Source organism: Mustela nivalis (genome assembly GCF_964662115.1).
Source record: "Mustela nivalis genome assembly, chromosome: 6".
In the NCBI taxonomy this organism is placed as follows: domain Eukaryota; kingdom Metazoa; phylum Chordata; class Mammalia; order Carnivora; family Mustelidae; genus Mustela; species Mustela nivalis.
In genome coordinates, this window is record NC_139025.1 from 115,790,912 (window position 1) to 115,810,943 (window position 20,032).

At 37.9% G+C, this 20,032-nt stretch overlaps 1 protein-coding gene and 1 long non-coding RNA gene across 4 annotated transcripts in view; one reads left to right on the forward strand and one right to left on the reverse strand.

The window, feature by feature from the left end:
* The window catches only part of NPTN (neuroplastin), a 70,395-nt gene that overhangs the window by 37,793 nt on the left and 12,570 nt on the right, over window positions 1-20,032 (reverse strand). The window lies entirely within an intron of this gene.
* On the forward strand, window positions 1,649-18,927 carry LOC309867230. Its single transcript, XR_014313050.1, has 3 exons — window positions 1,649-5,191; window positions 14,686-14,822; window positions 18,476-18,927. It is a non-coding gene; the product is annotated as an uncharacterized lncRNA (long non-coding RNA).

A 20,032-nucleotide genomic window follows, 5' to 3' on the forward strand; every position in this document is an offset into this window, starting at 1 on the left:
ATTCCCACTGCACAGAACCAAGCAAGTCACCCAACCTGACACTGCCACCCCTGGGCAAGACTCACTACTAAGGAGGAAGGAATGCTAATCTGATTTAGTTTAATTTTCTACCTGCATATAGGAAAATGGGACTAAGTAAAAAAATACTTTCTGAATTAGTAAACTATATGATGTATATTTAAACAAACTTATATGAAAACAAGATTTAAAATCCCTTAAAACACTAACAACAGACGTCTATCCATGTACTCTTTGAAAGCTGTTATTATTTATTATTAGCCATGTGCACCAACAAGTAACATTTTCTAAGTACAAGTTATGTGTTAGACAATGTGATAAGCACTTTATATAACCTCATTTAATCCTCACAACAGTCCTATAAGATAGGTGCCAACATAACACCCTTAAAGATGAAAACTAAGGCCCTAAAAAGTTAAGTAATTTGCCCACAGTCACAAGCTAACAGTGAAAGACTCTGGCCTGAAATCCAGAGTGTCCAAAGCCAAAGCATGGTCTCCTAATACTTCCCACAAGTGTGGTCAATATCCCTTACTAAAATAGAAAAAGGTTTTTGTAGTTATTTAAAAGTTAAAGATATTTTTTGTCACCACTTAAATGTAATTAATAATTAATTTTACATAATTTACATAATTACAATAATTGCAGACTACAAAAAGCAAGGACCTGTCCTTTGGAACGTGCAGCACAGTGTGATCACTAACTGCTTAAAATTATAATTCTAGTAAAGAATGGAGACAGAGAAGCACAGGATCAGAGTTCCCCAAGCAAGTGTGGGAGTGGGGTTCAGAGGGGGAAAGTGAGAAAAAAAAAGAAAAGATGGTTCAGAAGCAAGACCGCCCCCTAGTTCCGATGATTTCATCACCTGCTCTTGAGAAGGCTGGCTGCATAGAAGGGAAGAGTTTAAAGACATTAGATGCATTTCTCTGATACTGTGGTCAGTGGGAAAATTAATAAAGGGCAGTACCTAAAGTTTTTATAAGAACTGAAAGTTTACAAAGTGCTTCCACATGCATCATATCGCCATTTCATTCACATAGTTTCACAAGGTCTATATGGCAGGTGCAGGGAGAATTTCATGACTGCTTAGGTAGCTAATCCTGGTCTTCAGCACTTAGTCTGCTGTTCTTTCCATTAAGCTGTACTGCCTCTAACGAAACCAAGCACAGGATTCCTTGATAGCTGAACATGCATCAAAAATCCATGAAAACAGATCTATTTCCCCTCCTAGCAGCAAGGAAAAGAAAAAAACAAAAACCTCTACACAGTATCATGAAATCACAATTAGCAAAGGAAAGTTATTAGCAACCATCTACCTCATTATCCATCCCAAATTAGCTCCAATTCAGGAGAAGAGAAGAACCAGCTTGCAGCAGCAGCAGCAGCAGGAAGAGGCAGACAGCTCAGAGCCTGACTCACTCTGCCCAGCCTTTCACCACCAAGGGCTTTCAATCTAGTATGTGTGCTCAACATTAAAGGACACAACTGCCTGAAGTTAGGAGGGCAGCAGAACCATCCGTTTGATCTCCAAGTCAAAGCCCATCCAGTATTTTGGAAAAAGCCAAAATTTCTGAAAAACCCCTTACCCACCATCATCTCTTCCCACTGTAACATATAATGGGGCTCAGATCTCAAACAAGTTTGAGGAAGGACTAACAAAGCTCATTCAGTTCAACACTGATAAAGGAAGCTGAGAGGTGGTCACAGGTTTGGGGGAAGGGAGAGACTAGAAGCTGGGGTTGGAGGAGGACAGCAAGCACAGTATAAAAAAATGAAGACAGTAAAACCAGGAAAGCAGTAATGTAAAATTGCTTAACTGGGGATGGGGGATGGGAAGCGAAGATGACAGCTGGGGCTAGCAGCCGGAGAAAAGGAGGAGCTCTCTGGCAGAAAAACTGGATGTGTAGATATGTAGCAGCGGGTGAGAAGAAAAAGGGAACACAGAAGAGCAAGTTGAGCCCAATCCCAAGAAAACTGCTTTTACGTATGCCCTAAGGAAGCAAAAAAGCTAACCTAGTCCCACATAGGACCTGAGACCACCACTGATTTTTACAGCTAAAATTCTCACTTACCTCCAGGGCAATCTCTGAACAGGTAATAAGACTAACTTCTCTCCCTCTCTCTCTCTCAGCTGACTACTGCCAAGGCCAGGCTTTTAAATCTAACCTGCTTTTGTCAACTTTTATTTATTTTTTTTAAACAGTTGTTCCCTTCCCTCTCTCTCTCTCTCTCTCTGCCTGCCCCTCTCTCCGTCTACTTGTGATCTCTCTCTGTCAAATAAATAAATAAAATCTTAAAAAAAAAAATGAAAAAAATAAACAGTTGTTCCCTTCAAGCCCTTGTTTACTACTAATTCCCTGTGAGTGGCTCATGCTGCTGACTCCTTTATGCCACATAATAAAGAGAAAATGACAGCCGAGGAGAAAAGAGCATTTCTCTCCCCCATCTTACCCTCAAACACACTCTCATATCATACACATCAAAAAGAAGAAAGACTGAGCAAGACAAGCTGATCTCTAACTGTGGTTATCGGCATAGTATTTCAAATCTGTTTAAACAACTATGAACTGCTATAAGGCTGTATATACAAGTTGTATGTACACATCTTGCCTACCCTTTTTTCTTTCCTTTTTTTAAAAAGATTTTTGTTTATTTATTTGACAGAGAGTGAGCACGAGCTGGGGAGAGACAGAGGGAAAGAGAAAAGGAGAAGCAGATTCTCTGCTGAGCAGGGAGCCCAACTCAGGATTCAATCCCAGACCCCTGGGATCATGACCTGAGCTGAAGGCCGATGCTTAACTGATGGAGCCACCCAGTCGCCCCACATCTTGCCTATCCTTACTGTTAACTTAAGAATTATTATCGTTATTCCTTAACAACAAAGCTAGGTCATAAATCCATATGCACTTATTCTGTGTGTAACCATCAAGGGTAAGGCAGGCCTGAGGCCCTGGGAGTGGATGAAAATGGGATAACCTCATTTTCTGCAGCAGGAAGTATCTGGGTCTGATCTCACTCACAGATTAGTCTGATCTGTAGGAAGAAATGGCAGCAATTACAAACCCAAATTAAACCCATTCCTTCCACAGTTACCTCAATCAGGCAGACATGACAAAGGTTTAGGACTGTCCCCATCACTAGTTTCTATGCCAGGGCCCACCCTCTATTTAGAAAGTGTACCATTCAAATGGCTAAAGATATCTGCTCAGCATTTTAGCCCGCCTTCTGTTTTGGAGAAACAGGACAATCCAGTTTGAAGGAGACTATGTAGTTTAGTGATTAAAAGCAGCAAACTCTAAAATCAGATTGTCTGGAGGTGCAATCACTAACTATGTGACCTCAGGCAAGTGACCTAACCTCTCTGAGCTTCTCCTAATCTGTAGAAAAAGGCTAATAGTAGTAGCAACCTCAGAGTGTTATTGCAAGGATTAAATGAAATAATACAGCTTAGAACAGTGCCTGGCACATAGTAAGCACTCAATAATGTTACCTATCATTACATGTCTCCATAGAAGTAATGCTGAACAGGCCACATGCAGAAGCCTTCAGCACTGCCCCACAACAGGCTGGGAAGCAGAAATGTTACATCAAAATGAGTTCTAAATTAGAATCCAACTTCAAGAAACAACAAAAAATTAACCTCTAAAATAAATTTAGAACCAGAATAGAAGTAGACTGTAGAACACAATGAAAAAGAAGGGAAACTAGAATGGGGGGAATGATAGTAGCAGTGTGGACTCAAGGAATTTGAAATGTTACTAGAGTTATAAACCATCGAATCAGATAATTATGAACACTGTGGAAAGCCCAAGAGTAATGAGAATACAAAAGAGGCAGTATAAGATTCTCCTTAAAAAAAAAAAAAAAAAAAAAAAGAATAACCCCACAGATTACAAATCAAGCTATTTACCAATGAAATATGGGAAGATACTGCACACTGGCCAGGCCAAACTACAAATTCACAAAATGTAAGATAAAATGGTAGTTACAGGATTTTGGACCATGTCAGATTAAGCTTAATTTCCTAACAGTGTTAGATTTTGAGTCAGTACCTCCACACCTTAAATTCTTTTAACACTGAGCAGTTTCTTCAAACAGGAAAGATGCTATCTTCTTTATGGGATAGTTGTAGGTCACATGGTTTATGTGGGAAAGCTCTGCAAACTATAAAGCTCTATGCAAATGTTATTTTAGGACAGAGAAGGGATACATCAGATGTGACTAATCTTCAACAAGGATTTCCATTCAGTCCTGTTATCAATTACCATTGACAGGCTAAATAATCATCTACCTAGATCCATGGGTCTAAAAGTCAGTGACCAAAAAAAAAGAAAGAAAGAAAGTAGAAGTATGATAAAAAGAAACCATGGGCTTCTCTCATCCCAGAAAATACAAACAAAATTTTGCATACAATACAGGGGTGTCCCAGGCCTCCAAGTTAGACATCTGTGTCTCAATTGTATTGCTACTGAATGAGTCAACAAATAAGGATCTTTCTAGTAAGCTGAGAGCTGACCAGCTTTCAGGGAAATGAGGCACAGTTTACATCTAGGCTGAATTCTTCAACTTCTTCAACCTCAATCTCATCTGAAAACTGGGGATAATAATCCCTAACTCCTTCATAAGGTCATGGTGAAATTCACATAAACAATGGTATAGAAAATTACTTTGCAACTTATACGGCTATAAATGTAATAATATAGGTGCTCATTTTGTGCACGCGTTCTAGTCTGTAATCAAGGATGACTTAAATCAGCTCTGGGTGTTCTAAGACTCACCCATGGGGGGAGGGGTTGTCTACTGCACTTTTTCTTCATTTTTCAATTTTCCAAAGGAATAAAAGCACTGAAAACCACTGCCTCAAAGAATTTAAGAATGTTTCAAATAGAAAGTGACCTTAAATCAGGTAGAGTTGCCAGCAATTAATAATAAAATTTAGAATTCTGGTCCCCACTTATATTTCATGTATATGTAACATGCTCCAGGGGGCTCAGTAACACCAGCCTAGGACCCTGAATGTCCTCAAAAGGGTTCTAACAGATTGAAGGCTCTGCTTATATGTTATTTATTAGAAAATCCTGGCCACTTAAGTCTTTTACAGACATCAAATAAATAGCTTCATTATTAAAGACACTCCTTGAGACGAACAACATTTCCTCCTCACTCCAAGAAGGTAAGAGGCATTTTAATTTAATCTTGAACAAAGAATGTGAGGTTGAATATAACTGATCAGGTCTCATTTTGACTGTGATATCAAAATGACTATAACCTTAGATTTAAAAACTAAGATGTGTCCAAGGGGAAAAAACGAAATAGCCACAAACAGCTATCAAGCTAGTTTTTTAGGAAGCTTTAGGAAATCTACATAACTCCACAAATAGTACTCAAGCTGCTAGTACACAAAGGAAAAGAGCAAGTTTTGCTAGCCATTAAAAACCAAGGATGTCTCATCCAAAGGAAATAGACAAACGCATACAAAATCAGCTATATCTCAAATGGTGTTCTTAATAAAAGGTCTGGTTTATACATTTATACATTTAATGCTCATAAAAACTCTGCTATTCTGGGGCGCCTGGGTGGCTTAGTGGGTTAAAGCTTCTGCCTTCAGCTCAGGTCATGATCCCAGGATCCTGGGATGGAGCTCCAAATTGGGCTCTCTGCTCAGCAGGGAGCCTGCTTCCTCTTCTCTGCCTACTTGTGATCTCTGTCAAATAAATAAATAAAATTTAAAACAAATTCTGCTATTCCAGTAGACGGTCAAAAATAGCTATGGGCCAGTCTAGAACTACACCCAAATGGAACTGTGAGGCCAAAACCAACTTTTTTGTGTGTGTTGGGAGGGAAACAGTTACAGAGCATGCCGCAGTTGACCCTCCAGTTAGGATTTATTAAAAGCAAAATAGGGGCACCTGGGTGCTCAGTTGTTAAGCGTCTGCCTTTGGCTCAGGTCATGATCCCAGAGTCCTGGGATCAGGCCCTGCATGCTGCTTCCTGCTGGGCAGGAAGCCAGCTTCTCCCTTCTCCACTCCCCCTGCTTGTGTTCCCTCTCTCACTGTGTCTCTTTCTGTCAAATAAATAAATAAAATCTTCAAAAACAATGACAACAACAAAAGGCAAAATGAAATCAATATGCTAGAAAGGCTGAATACTCCAATTAAAGAAACAAATCTCACAGCCATGGATAATTACTAATGAAAAGCTGACCTTCACTAATTACTTTTTCTGTGAAATTCATTTGCCTATAGATTCAATATAACATTTTAAAAAAATTTATTCTAGAGAGAGAGAGAGAGAACAAGCACACAAGCAGGAGGAAAGTGAGACAGAATCTCAAGGAGACTCCCCATCAAGTACATAGTCCAACATAGGGCTGGATCTCAGGGCCCTAAGATCATGACCTGAGCTGAAACCAAGAGTCAGAGACACTCAATGACTGAGCCACGTGAATCTAGGCACCCCTAGATTCAGTATAACTTTTGATAACAAACTCACTTTCTGTCCTTGACAATAATCCAATCAGGATTTAAACATTAAACATAACATATTTCAGCTCATTCTTTAGAAGATGATACAATTCATATCTCTCTCTCTCTCTCTCTCTCTTTTGGTGGTGGGCAGCAAAGCAAAGTTTATTGAGCTACAGTACAAAGCTCCCAAAGAGGGAGGGGACCCAAGAGGGTTGACCTCATCTCATTCCTTCATCATCATATATCCCCCATAAGAATGACCATTAACATAACCAGTGCAAGCTGACAGTCTGAATAAAATCTAGAAGAGATTTTAACTGAGAGGTAGGAAACCCGCCCCGTTTTAAACAGCCATTCCCAGAAACCAGAGTCAAATAGTCTGCACATAGGGATATTCAATCTTTGAATCACATCCCAGAATGTTAGGTAATATAGTCCCAGTCTTCTCTTCTGAGGAATTATTTCCAAAGCATAAATAGCTTATAGTGGAAACCACACTAGAAACTTTGTTATTATATGTCAAAAGCAAAACTTTTCTTAGATGGCAGAATCCTAGAGCAGCTATTCTTAAATCTTATTATGCATCAGAATCATCTGTTAAAACACAGACTGCTAGGCCCCATCCCAAGATTCTGATTCAATAGGTCTGAAGCAAGGCCTGGGAATGTGCATTTCTAACAAGTTCTCAGGTGATACTGGTATTGTTGGATCACAGACAACACTTTGACAATGTCAGTGTGAAACTGATCAATTTTTTGGCTTTTTCAAATAGAAGGGAAATATGGGCCACACAGATGTTTCTGAAACCAAGTAATACTCTCTACAAGTTGAGTCGGATTCATAATCAAAAGAGCAAATGTGGCAAAAATGGTTGCTAAAAACTGTATCACTCACTAGGATTTATGCTCCCTTCAGCAGCACATAAACTATGACTTCTATGACTTCGCAATAATGGCTTTTATCTGGTCTTTGTTCTAGTTCTCAATCTATAAGTTGTAAGCATGCTTTTAATTCAATTTACCATTTTTTGAGGGCCTATTTACTAAAAACTGTACACAGGGATAATTAAAATAAACTTTGTTCCAAAAGAGAGCTCAACCTTGAAGACGACACAGAAAAATAATCAAAATACAATACGAGTGACAATGGCTACTTCCACAACAGATGTATACAAAAGACAACAGGAACATGTAAGAAATAGCTAATTTTGCTGTAGCTGATAGATGCATAAAAAACTTATGCATGAAATCTAAGTTTAGCCTTGTCAGTGGTGGGGAGAGAGGAGACGGTCTTGCTCTAGGCCAGAGTAAACAGTTATGAGCACAGGGTTGAGAAATGGCAGAATGATTCTAGATACAGCTGGGGAAAAAAAAAAAAATCCACATTTTTTTAGTGTTTTTATATACCAAACACCTTCTAAGTACTCATGTTACTCAGAAAAAGAAGACACTTTATAAACTCAAGACCTCACAATTTAAGGAGAATGACAAGCATCCTGCAGTCTAAGCAGCCTGGGCTTCTTTCTATAGAACAAGCAGTGTGACCGATCTGACTGGTGGCAGTACGAAGGACAGATCAGAAGAAAGGAGCTAAAAAACTCCTCTGATAGTCCAAATTAAAAATGAGTCTGAAATAAGTAATTGTAGATGCAGAAATGATGAAAAGGTGATGGATTTGAGAAATGTTTAGGGGAATTAATCAACTTAAATTGTTGACCACAGATGAAGAGGGATACTGTAAGTGGAATAAAGGAAGGTGAACTGAGAGTTGGCTTTGAAGGCACATACAGGATAAGCTATGCTGGTAATATGTTCAGAGGTAGTTAAAAATATGGATCTGTTATTCAGGAGAGAGGTGGAGGCTGGAAATATGCACTTGGGAATTATCAGCTTAGATGGAAGTTGAAGCCAAGGGAGGAGATGAGATCACTCAGGGAGGATGAAAAAGGAACTGAGAATGGAACTTTCTACATAATTACACTTTTTTCCAAATGATTCACCACTGAATGCAATGCACTTTTGGTAGGACAAAATACACCAAAACAGGAATTAATTCCCTTCCTTTATCTGGACAACACTTCCAATAAGGTCAGGTAAATAATTTATTATTCTGCTTTAGAAGATTTAAAAGAAGGGTCTTCTCATGTTCTTGCTGTTAATGACTGAGATACAAGGCCTAGAATCCATACTAGAAGCTCCCAAAGCAGCATCAGACTTTGAGTACAGTGCCTAATACTATTCATCTTTACAACAAATCCTTAACCTTTCATAAAAACAGCACCATTTGGTTCCAAAGATTATTTTGGGAAACATTTTTTTCTTGCGAAGAAGCTTATACTTAATCCCAACCAAATTTTCTCAATTTTTGAAAAGGAAAAACGTATGGAATCTCAGCCTAATGCCCAAGACTGAACCAACTCTCACCCTCCAATTCGGCAGCAAAGTACTAGAAACAAACAAAACCAGTACGCCACAGAACAAGTAAATGTGGGGGCGGGGGGGGGGGTAGAAAATCAACAGGAATGCAGCTCCTGTTTCCATGACATACTGCAAACTTTATGTTCTTTTTCTCACCTTACGGATCTCTTCAATCTTTCTATAAAGATTAACCAGATATGAATTTGGAAAATAAGGACAGTAATACATAAGCAAATGACTAAGAGAGTCTCCACTTTGACAAATGCATGGAATGGGGAATTTCCTTCCTCCATCTAGGCTTCAACAGTCTCTCAATTTAAAAACTGAGGATGTTCAATAAAACTATGAGCCTTATTCTGAATTTTTAAAATGAGTTATGAAAGGAGATAAATTTGACTCTACCTATTAACCATATTGACCATGTACTGGAGTTGCAAGCTTCCCCACTACTTAAGTCATAATGATGGCATAATTGTTTATATGGTGGGATTAAACAACAGGATCTAAGGAATATTTGGTATTACATACTTCATGGAGATCTGTATTTCTCTCCAAATTCTCAACAATTTACATAGTTACTGTTCATTCCTGGAATTTCAGTTGCATCTCCAAAAGAGGCAATATATTATGTTTAAATGGTAAAGGGGGAGCCAGAGGGCAAATGATTCTGAAAGCAACACACAATTTCACCTCCATTAAATGGGAATTTAACATACATTTAATCTGCTGTTAGAAGAATGAAGATCCTACCTGTGGAACTTACTAAGCCTATTCAGAAAGAGACTATCAAGAATACTTTCTTAAAATTACATAGACTCCAGACAATGAAATATTATTCAGTGTTAAAAAGAAATAAGCAATCAAGCCATAAAAAGACACAGAGGAAACTTAAATGCATATTACTAAATAAAAAAGCCAATCTGAAAAGCTTACATATTATGTGATCCAACTACATGACACTCTAGCAAAGTCTAAGCTATGGAGATAGTATAAAGTAGCTAACAGGAGCTAAGGGGAAGGGAAAGAAAGAATGAATAGGTGGAACACAGGATTTTTAGGGCTGTGAAACTATTCTCTATGACACTATAATGGTGGATACAGATCATTTACATGTGCCCAGACTCTTAGAATGTACAACACTGAGAAGGAACTCTAATGCAAACTATAGACTTTGGGTGATAATGTGGTATCACTGTGAGTTCACTAATTGTAACAAATGTACCACTCCAATAGGAATGGTGTTCTAGAGAAGACTGTATGTGTGGGTGGGACAGGGGATATACAGTTAATTCTCAGTACTTTTTCTTAGCTATGCTATGAACCCAAACTGCCCTAAAAAAGAAGTCCATTAGGCAGAGGACATGAACAGACATTTCTGCAAAGAAGACATCTAGATGGCCAACAGACACATGAAAAAGTGCTCCATATCACTCGGTATCAGGGAAATACAAATCAAAACCACAATGAGATATCACCTCACACCAGTCAGAATGGCTAAAGTCAACAAGTAAGGACACCAGTCAGAATGGCTAAAGTCAACAAGTAAGGAAATGACAGATGCTGGCAAGGATGAGGAGAAAGGGGAACCCTACTACACTGTTGGTAGGAATGCAAGCTGGTGCAACCACTCTGGAAAACAGCATGGAGGTTCCTCAAAATGTTGAAAATAGAACTGCCCGATGACCCAGCAATTGCACTACTGGGTATTTACCCTAAAGATACAAACGTAGTGATCCGAAGGGGCACATGCACCCGAATGTTTACAGCAGCAATGTTCACAATAGCCAAACTATGGAAAGAACTTAGATGTCCATCAACAGATGAATGGATCAAGAAGATGTGGTATATATACACAATGGAATACTATGCAGTCATCAAAAGAAATGAAATCTTGCCATTTGCGACAACATGGATGGAACTAGAGTGTGTCATGCTTAGTGAAATAAGTGAAATAAGTCAAGCAGAGAAATACAACTATCATATGATCTCCCTGATATGAGGAAGTGGTGATGCAACATGGGGGCTTAAGTGGGTAGGAGAAGAATAAATGAAACAAGATGGGATTGGGAGGGAGACAAACCATAAATGACTCTTAATCTCACAAAACAAACTGAGGGTTGCTGGGGGGAGGGGGGTTGGGAGAAGGGGGGTGGGGTTATGGACATTGGGGAGGGTATGTGCTTTGGTGAGTGCTGTGAAGTGTGTAAACCTGGCGATTCACAGACCTGTACCCCTGGGGATAAAAATATATGTTTATAAAAAAAAAAAAATTAAAAAAAAAAGAAGTCCATTAAAAATAATTAAATACACCAACTGAAAAATACTTAACAATCATGTACTAAGATTTACTTGCTCTTTGCATTTAGTACCTGACTGCAGACATATTTTTTTTAAAGATTTGAGAGAGAGAGCAAGCACACGTGAACATACACACACACACACATGCTCAAATAGGGGAAGGAGCAGAGACACTCTTCAAGCAGACTCCCCACTGAGTGTGGAGCCTGATGCGGGGATCAATCCCACAACCCATGACGAGATCATGACCTGAGTCGAAACCAAGAGTTGGATGTTCAACTTACTGAGCCACCCACATGCCCGACTGCAGATATTTTTTTTAATGACACATTAATGCAAAACTCCTTCAGCAATGAGAATTTAGGTTAACCCAGACAAGCAAAGTCATATCCACCCATCTTGTGTTTATGATGCAGGAACAGAAAACACAGAGCTCTTTTCTAGCCTACAAATCATCTTAAACCTTGAGATCACCCACACTTCCCACGAGACTCTTTTTACCAATGCCCTCATAACTCCACTAAACATAAATCTCTCAGCTGAAGGAAAAACACATTATCCAACATAGGAAGACATTTCATATACCTTCATCATATTAAGTACCCAAAGGCAGATACTACACTTATGGGTAACACAACCACATAATTTATTATGTAAATCAGGACACTTTGGGGTGACCGGTGGCTTAGTCAGTAGAGCATCTGACTCTTGATCTCAGCTCAGGTCTTGATCTCAGGGTCGTTGAGTTCAAGCCCTGCGTTGGACTCAATGCTGGGTGTGGAGTCTACTCAAAAAAAAAAAAAAAAAAAAAGAGAGAGAAAGAAAGAAAAGAAAAAATCATCAAGTAAACCAGAACACTTTTAAGAGTGAAAGGGATGCTGTGAATAATCATAAGAGGAAAATAGGCACCACTAATGGGGAACCTGGAAGTTGCACAGTATAAAATCAAGCACTTATAATGGAGCTATCCCACAATAAAACTCCAGGTCAATTCACTTTCAATCCATTATATACAGTATATTTGTGATTCACAAACTTTTCCCAAGAACCTTGAGCAATAATTTTCCAAACACTGTTAAAACACCGTCTCAGAATCAAGTATGTCCAGTCCTACAAAGCACCTCCAAATTTCTAGGTTTTTTTTTTTTCTCTTCTATCAAAACTGGTATGTCCTCAAACCTACTCTCCTATATTCAATAGTATTTGGTATCTATACTACCCTTGGCTAAGATAAATTTCCCACTAACCAGAATCTCTTGCCTTACTATAAAGTATGCATCCTTATTCAAGCCCTACTGCATTGGTTTCAAATGACAGTATACAAAGATCAGTGAACCCTAATATTTGCAAAAGGTAATTCCCTACTTGGTAGTCTGAAAGTATTATCATATCTAGTAAAATTATCAACTCTGGTACAAAACAGGCCAAGATTATATAGGCTAGAATTAATTCTCTAAAATGTATTATCAGGTACTTTCTGATGGTGTTTCAGAAATGAATACCAAACTTCATGGTAATAAACCAATAGACATACCAATTTAAATTGTAATTTTTAAGGAAAGTATAATAATGTACAGAAATTTTTCTATTTAATAATATATAGGTTTAATCTGAAACCTCAGTTTCCTTGTGTGTACAATCATAACTGGAATAGAGGATTTCTATGGCCTTTTGTGATATAACAGCTAATATTCCATAAATTTACATATAATAAACTGAAATGCAGTATTCTATGAATCCATGAAGATGCATAAGGCAGTACTGTGCTTGTGATATACAGTATATTTTAATAGATTGCGATTTTTTTTAAAGATTTTATTTGACAGGGAGAGAGGCAGCAAAAAAGGGAACTCAAGCAGGGGGAGGGGCAGACTCTCTGCTGCGCAGGGAGCCTGATGAGGGGCTCAATCCCAGGACCCTGGGATCACGACCTGAGCCGAAGGCAGATGCTTTACCAACTGAGCCACCCAGGCACCCCTAGATTGTGACCTGTTTGGAAACCAGAACAGGCCTCTAATTTTGTATTCCCATAATGCCTTGCTGCACATATAACAGTCAATAATATTTGTTAAAAGAATGTTAAGAAATAAAATTCTCATTAACTGAGGATTAAGGATCAAATCCTGTCATTAATTTCAACCTATTAACAACTTAAAATGTGCTAGTAATTAGTCTGATAATGAACAGCATAACAAAAGAGACCATATCTCTTAGATGAGTGGTTTTTCAGAATACCAGTGTTATCTTTCTGAATATCGACAGAATCATAAATTCTAGAAAACTAGACTATGGTATATTTGAATTTACCATAGATGCCCTAGAAGCTACTTTTATTTAAAAAATCAAATCCCTAATGTCAGTCTGTTTTCTTGCCAGTGTATTCATTAATACTAACAAACAAGGAATAAAAATTGAATTTAAATAGATTTTTTTATTTGAAAAAATAAAAAACAGATTTTGATTTAAGATTTTACTTTACAATGGGAATGCAACTTTCCCATTCTTTTCCAAATTAGGTAATGAGGCCGCCCTTCATCCATTCCAAAAGAGAAGGAAATTCAGATTTCCCTGTAAACCTCCCTGAATCAAAAACAAACAGACTAGAAATTTCTTCTTTGAAAAGATAACCTTTAAGAAAATCCTTTGTGTGGGAAGGGCAGAAAGTAGGACATTTTCTAACTATTCTTTAAAAAAATAAAAATAAAAAAAATCCGAGAAGATTACTAACAGATAAATGTCTCTGAAAACATATTCATTATAACAGCACCTAACCTTTACTGATCATTTATATGTGTCAAGCATGGTGCAAAGTATATTATATAATCTAACTCACTTCATTAAAATACAGTCTACTGCTTAAGGTCCTTGTTGCCATTCTACAGATATGCAGAAGCAGGATGCATACCTTGGCAGTTAAGATTCCAGAGTTCAAAACACTACACTATTTTTCTACATATATTTTTCTATATACATTACATAATCCAAAAACATTTTACCTTAGAATGACTACCACACAGTGTATTCTACTTCTCCCTTGTCAATGTTCCCAGTTCAGGCCTTTGTCAATTTACAACCATCTCCAATTATCTAAGTTAACTATATGGAAATTCTATATGGGTCTATAAATTTAAAAAGTATTCGGCATTACTAACTGTAGCCTATTGTTTTAAGTTGGTGTTCCTAACTAGTACACTGGAACTTAGTAGATTTCTAGTTCCTACTGGCGGATCCCCAAGGTGGTTGCTAAAACCACACATCCTGAAGATCTTCCTCCCACAGAAGGATGAAAACTAACAGCACTTTCAGTCCTTTACCAGGCAGGGACTTAACAGCATACCTCTGCACTCCTATTCTTGTGCATATTCTCAGATTTCAAAACTCAAGGCAAGTGACAAGCAGGTCTTTCTCATGAAGAGTCTGACAAATCTTGCAATAAAAATTATTTTACCAAGTGATAGGATGATTATCTTTGCCCTATTTTATAGATTCTACCTTAAAGAGATCATTTCTTCTGGTCTTCTGTCAACTATGGACAAATCTATTAGTAATCATGACTGTAAAGTATCCACAGGACTGCTCCCAGGCAACTATCAAGACTAAGCAAGAAGATCGTGGACCAAAGGTAAGATACCTTGTGGAAAAAAAAAAAAAAATTTTTTTTGTTGTTTCAGTAGTGGGTCCACAAAACAGGTCACCCATATCAATCAATTTTAAAATTGTACTCCTCCAACCCTAAGGAGTTTTTGAAATAATTAGGAGATTCCCTCCCCTCCTAAACAGCTCTACTTTTATCTCATTAACAAATTTATTTTTAAATATAAAGAAAAAATTTTTTCAGCCGCTAAGAGTTGAAAAATCTAATTCTTGACCCAGACTGACACTTAACATATACCATGGTCCAAAGAGGTTCTACTTCAGTTGCAGTGCCCTTACTACAATCCAAATATTCTGAATCCTGTTCACTAAAATCCTATCCAATAAAATCTGCTCTCTATTTGATTGCTCAAGAAATCCCAAAATCCAGCTGACAATCCAAATCTTTTTTTTCCTCCTTTCACAATTACTTATTTGTACTCTGATCATCTCGTTTCAGGTCTTCAGTACCTCCTAAGTCCATGATTACCTAGTACCCTCACCTCCATAATGAGGTGGAAGATCAGGTTATTTACTTACCTAGTCTCCCAAACACCAGCAAAATATTGCTGCTTCTCTTGAAAAGGACAGCAAAATTAAATCCAGAATGCTTCCATTAAAAATTAGCAGAGTTGTCCCAGGAATTATCCACATGGCTACAATATTACATGTATGAACATTCAAGGTTTCTGACAAAAATATGTCTCAGGATAAAAATAGAGTAATATATCATTCCTTTTCATTTAACAAAGGTTTTTTCCCTGTTTGGAATGAGAAAGGCTCTCTAAGCGGACCAGGTTCAATATAAAGATTCAGTCATTATCAGAATAATTCCCTTCAGTGACACTGAGTAACAACATATGTATTCTAAAGACTCCAAATATACTTGAATAAATGAGAATATCTGTCACTCCAATTGCCATATTCAAAAAAGGAAAGCTATAAATACCAAGATAAATTACATCATAATTAATACTACTAGAGCTTTACAGTCTATAAATTATGTCTACATAAAACAAGCTTTGAAAGAGTATACAACAGACTACTAACGGTGCTTGTTTCTGGGGAGTGGGAATCATGGCATAAAAGGAGGAACTTTAACATTTTATCTTTTACACCCAGGTATTATTCGAAACTACCATGTAAGCAAGTCCTTTCATAATTTTTTTAATCCAGTAACTTCCCCTTTTTCCAAAAACTTAAATAATTCCATGTCAAAATGGTTAACAAACTATCCCAGGCAGGAAGATTTATCCTGTCTGCTAATATTCCTTCCTATAGAAAGTTATATCTATCCTTTGAAAATTCAACCTGATGAAAACTTCATTTTATGGCTTCATATGGCTTCATTATACGGCTGACAAGTTTATGTATTTGGTTATTTCAGGCTCACCTGGTACTACTGGGCCTGCCAAAGTTTTTCCAATGGTGTATTTTGAGAATTTAAGACTTGATGCAATTCTTGAGCTGTTTCAGTGACAAAAGTGAAGTGGAAAGCAAAGGGAGAAGAAAAATTACCAATTTCCTTACTATCTATAGCCCATTGACAAGTCCTTGAAACAGACAGAGTGACAGCCCTCTAGAGACTCAACTGCCTCAATGTTAATACTTTGCTAAAGGCAAAAGGCAATCCTAGCCCAACCCCCACACCCACCAGGATCCTCTAAGTCTACTTCATTGTATAAAAATTCCTTTGGAAACATCCTTTATCTCTAAACCACCCAAGACAGGTTTTGGCAATCATCCCCCAAGCATGTGGCCCACCGATATATATCTGAAGGGTCTCATGATTAAGGTTTTACTGGACGGTAATAAATTACCTTTTCCCAAAAACAGCTAGCTGTCTCAAGGTCCTGGAAACCTTGCTTCCAAAATTCCTTAGAGACCTATGCTATCTCTAACCACCACCCCCCCACAACTTGAAAGTGTATAATGAACTATTCCTCATGACCTCGGTGAAGCTCTTTCTGCCCATGGGTCCTGTCCCCGTGCTTTAATAAAATCACCTTTTTGCACCAAAAACGTCTCAAGAATTCTTTCTTAGGGAGCCTGGGTGGCTCAGTGGGTTAAAGTCTCTGCCTTCGGCTCAGGTTATGATCCCAGGGTTCTGGGATCAAGTCCCCCATGGGGTTCTCTGCTCAGCGGGGGGGGGAGCCTGCTTCCCTTTCTCTCTCTCTGCCTGCTTCTCTGACTACTTGTGATCTTCGTCTGTCAAATAAATAAATAAAATCTTTAAAAAAAAAAAAAAAAGAATTCTTTCTTGCCTGTCAGCTTCGAACCCTAACATCGTCTTTCCTACATCAGAAATGATAGTGTTTCATAACGATAAGGTGACACTAAGACACTACATGTGTCTTAAAAACACATTCCACTCAAATTCTTTCCCATTCTGACTTTAAAGCTGCTAAAACACACATACCTGTTACTGAGATACACGTGCTAGCCATCTCATACTTCTAATGGTAATTTCTCAGCAATTTTCACTATAGTTTAATGTTGTTCCTAAAGTAAAAACTATTACTCTGTATACTCTAGTGTTTTTTCTTTAATACACATCAAAATTTACCCTTTCATCCTACAGCTGAAAAATCTGATTGCCGCTAGCACCACCCCCACCGCATAATTGAATTTTAATGTCTACCTGCCCCTGGGTAGCAAATTATATGCTCCATAGGCAGACATTTCAGAATGTTTCATGTGCACTCCACAGTAAGTGGTAGCTTTGCAGGGAAGCACTAAAATTTACCAGTCCACAGTAAGTACCTTATAGTTCATAATCAATATTCATTACTAGCCACCTGCCTAGAATTCTTTCTGCCTTGATGTCCTCAGTTGTATAAGGAATTAATTTTCTTTGTGACTAGACCTCAAAGACTATCTGTGCTATTTCTGAAAAATACGGACATTATGACCTTAAAACATTTTAAGAACATGTTAGGAAAACCTCCATCATACAATAAAAATCATTAAACAGCTATTAGGAAGAGCAAAAACACCCAGAAAACACAATATGCAAACACTCCAGCTCAAAAACATGAGTCAACTAAACTTTGCATATGACAGGCAAAGTAGAATTTGCTACCCCTCTACCTCAAAAAGGTCCAAGTAAAACAGGACAAAGAATTTAGAAGTATCAAAAGTTTATCTAGAAACAATGGAAGATACCTGAAAGGACAGGCCAGGTAGGTACAGATAAGACCAAAATTAAGACCAAAAAAAATAGGGCGCCTGGGTGGCTCAGTGGGTTGAGCCGCTGCCTTCGGCTCAGGTCATGATCTCAGGGTCCTGGGATCGAGTCCCGTATCGGGCTCTCTGCTCAGCGGGGAGCCTGTTTCCTCCTCTCTCCCTCTCTGCCTGCCTCTCTGCCTACTTGTGATCTCTCTCTGTCAAATAAATAAATAAATAAATAAATAAAATCTTTAAAAAAAAAATTTTGTTTAAGACCAAAAAAATAGGGGGGAAAAAAGGACTTAAAAAAATTAAATATATACCATATATACACGGTACTACACAATTAAACCATAAAGCTATTAAAAAGGACTCAAAATCATACTGTGGAGGAAAAGAGACAAACAACAGAATTCTGAGGACAGGAATAAAGGAATAAAGCACATGCTTTCTTGTATTGCCTTAATCATTTAGGTCCCTGTCTTAATGCCTAAAGTTAAAAAGAAAAGAATTTTCTGCTGCTAACGTATGAAGACAAGATGTACAGCAAGACATATATGCCTTTAAAGCATTTTAAAAGAACCAAGAAAACGTGGAACTTTTAAAACCTTCACTGAACTGGAAGAAAAGCACACACGTGAGTTTACTAGTAACAATCATGTTGCTAAATTTCTAGCTCAAGCAACAACTCTAAATATATGTCACTACTATGGCATAATCTAATTTTGAAGGTGCAATAAAGTACTGTAGTACTACCAATATTACCCACTCTACCGTTGTTACTTCAAAAATAAATAGCACTGCAGGGCATCGGGGTGGCAAAGTCATTTAAGTATCCAACTCTTGGTTTTCACATAGTCATGATTTCAGAGTTGTGGAATCAGGACCGAAATTGGGGTCTGTGCTCAGTAAGGTGTGTACTTGGGTTTCTTTCTCCCTCTCCTTCTGCTCCTCCCCATCCCATGCACTCTTGCAAATAAATAAATAAATAAATAGATAGATAGATAAATAAACAGATAGACAGCATTGCTAAAAATATCCTCGCTATGCTAAAGTTGAAAAACAACCTGAAAGACTAAGGAGGTTGATCATTTGAAATTAGCATGTTTAGTGTTAGCATCACACTCCAAAGACCTTAAATGATTGATGGATTGTGCGTTAACCAAAAAAATTCATTTTAATTACCTCCTTGCTTCTATTAAAAATAGAAAGGGACCAATATCTCCCATATTGGATTTCAAATTTCATAATCATTTCACGATAGAAACACAGAGCTTCCTTTCAGATTAAAAAGTAAACCAAGATAACTGAAAGGGTAATAGTGAAAGAAACATGTGTGTCTGGTACAACGCTAGGTGATTTACATTTGCAATCCCATTCTAACACTACTCTATGAGGTGTGTATTCACCTAATTCACAGATAAGGAAACAGGGATTAAGAGAACTGCCAAGGGGCACATGGGAAGTCTTGATCCCAAGGGCCTAGGATCAAGTCCCACATTGGGCTCCCTGCTAGGTAGAGAGTCTTGCTTCTCCCCTTTTTTCTCCCTCTGCCTCTCTCCCTGCTCCTGCACGCTCTCTCTCTCAAAGAAGTACATCTTAAAAAAGAGAGAAAGAGAATTGCGAAAAATCAGGACTCCAAATGTCTTAGGTTTCAAAATTCATAATATAGTCTCTTTTGGTAAAGAGCATGCAAAACACGCCTCTAGTGAGCCAGGTCCAGGGATTCTCAACATCCCACAAAACAGGAAACATCTTAAACAACAAAGAATTGTCCCTCTTCCTACACAACTTTCAAATGGCATTCAATATGAAAAACTTGTTCTGGGCCTAGAACCTAACTCTTTTTTAAATATAACACATAAAGCATTCTTACATGATTTTAATCATCACTCAATTTTCCAGGAATGTAATTACCATGTAGAGTGAGAACAGACTGGACTTGGTTTCATTTGGAACTTTACCAAAAGTTGCTCAACTTCTCAGAAAATGACATTGTCAACAGCAGTGCCACCTGTGGTATTTGAGTCA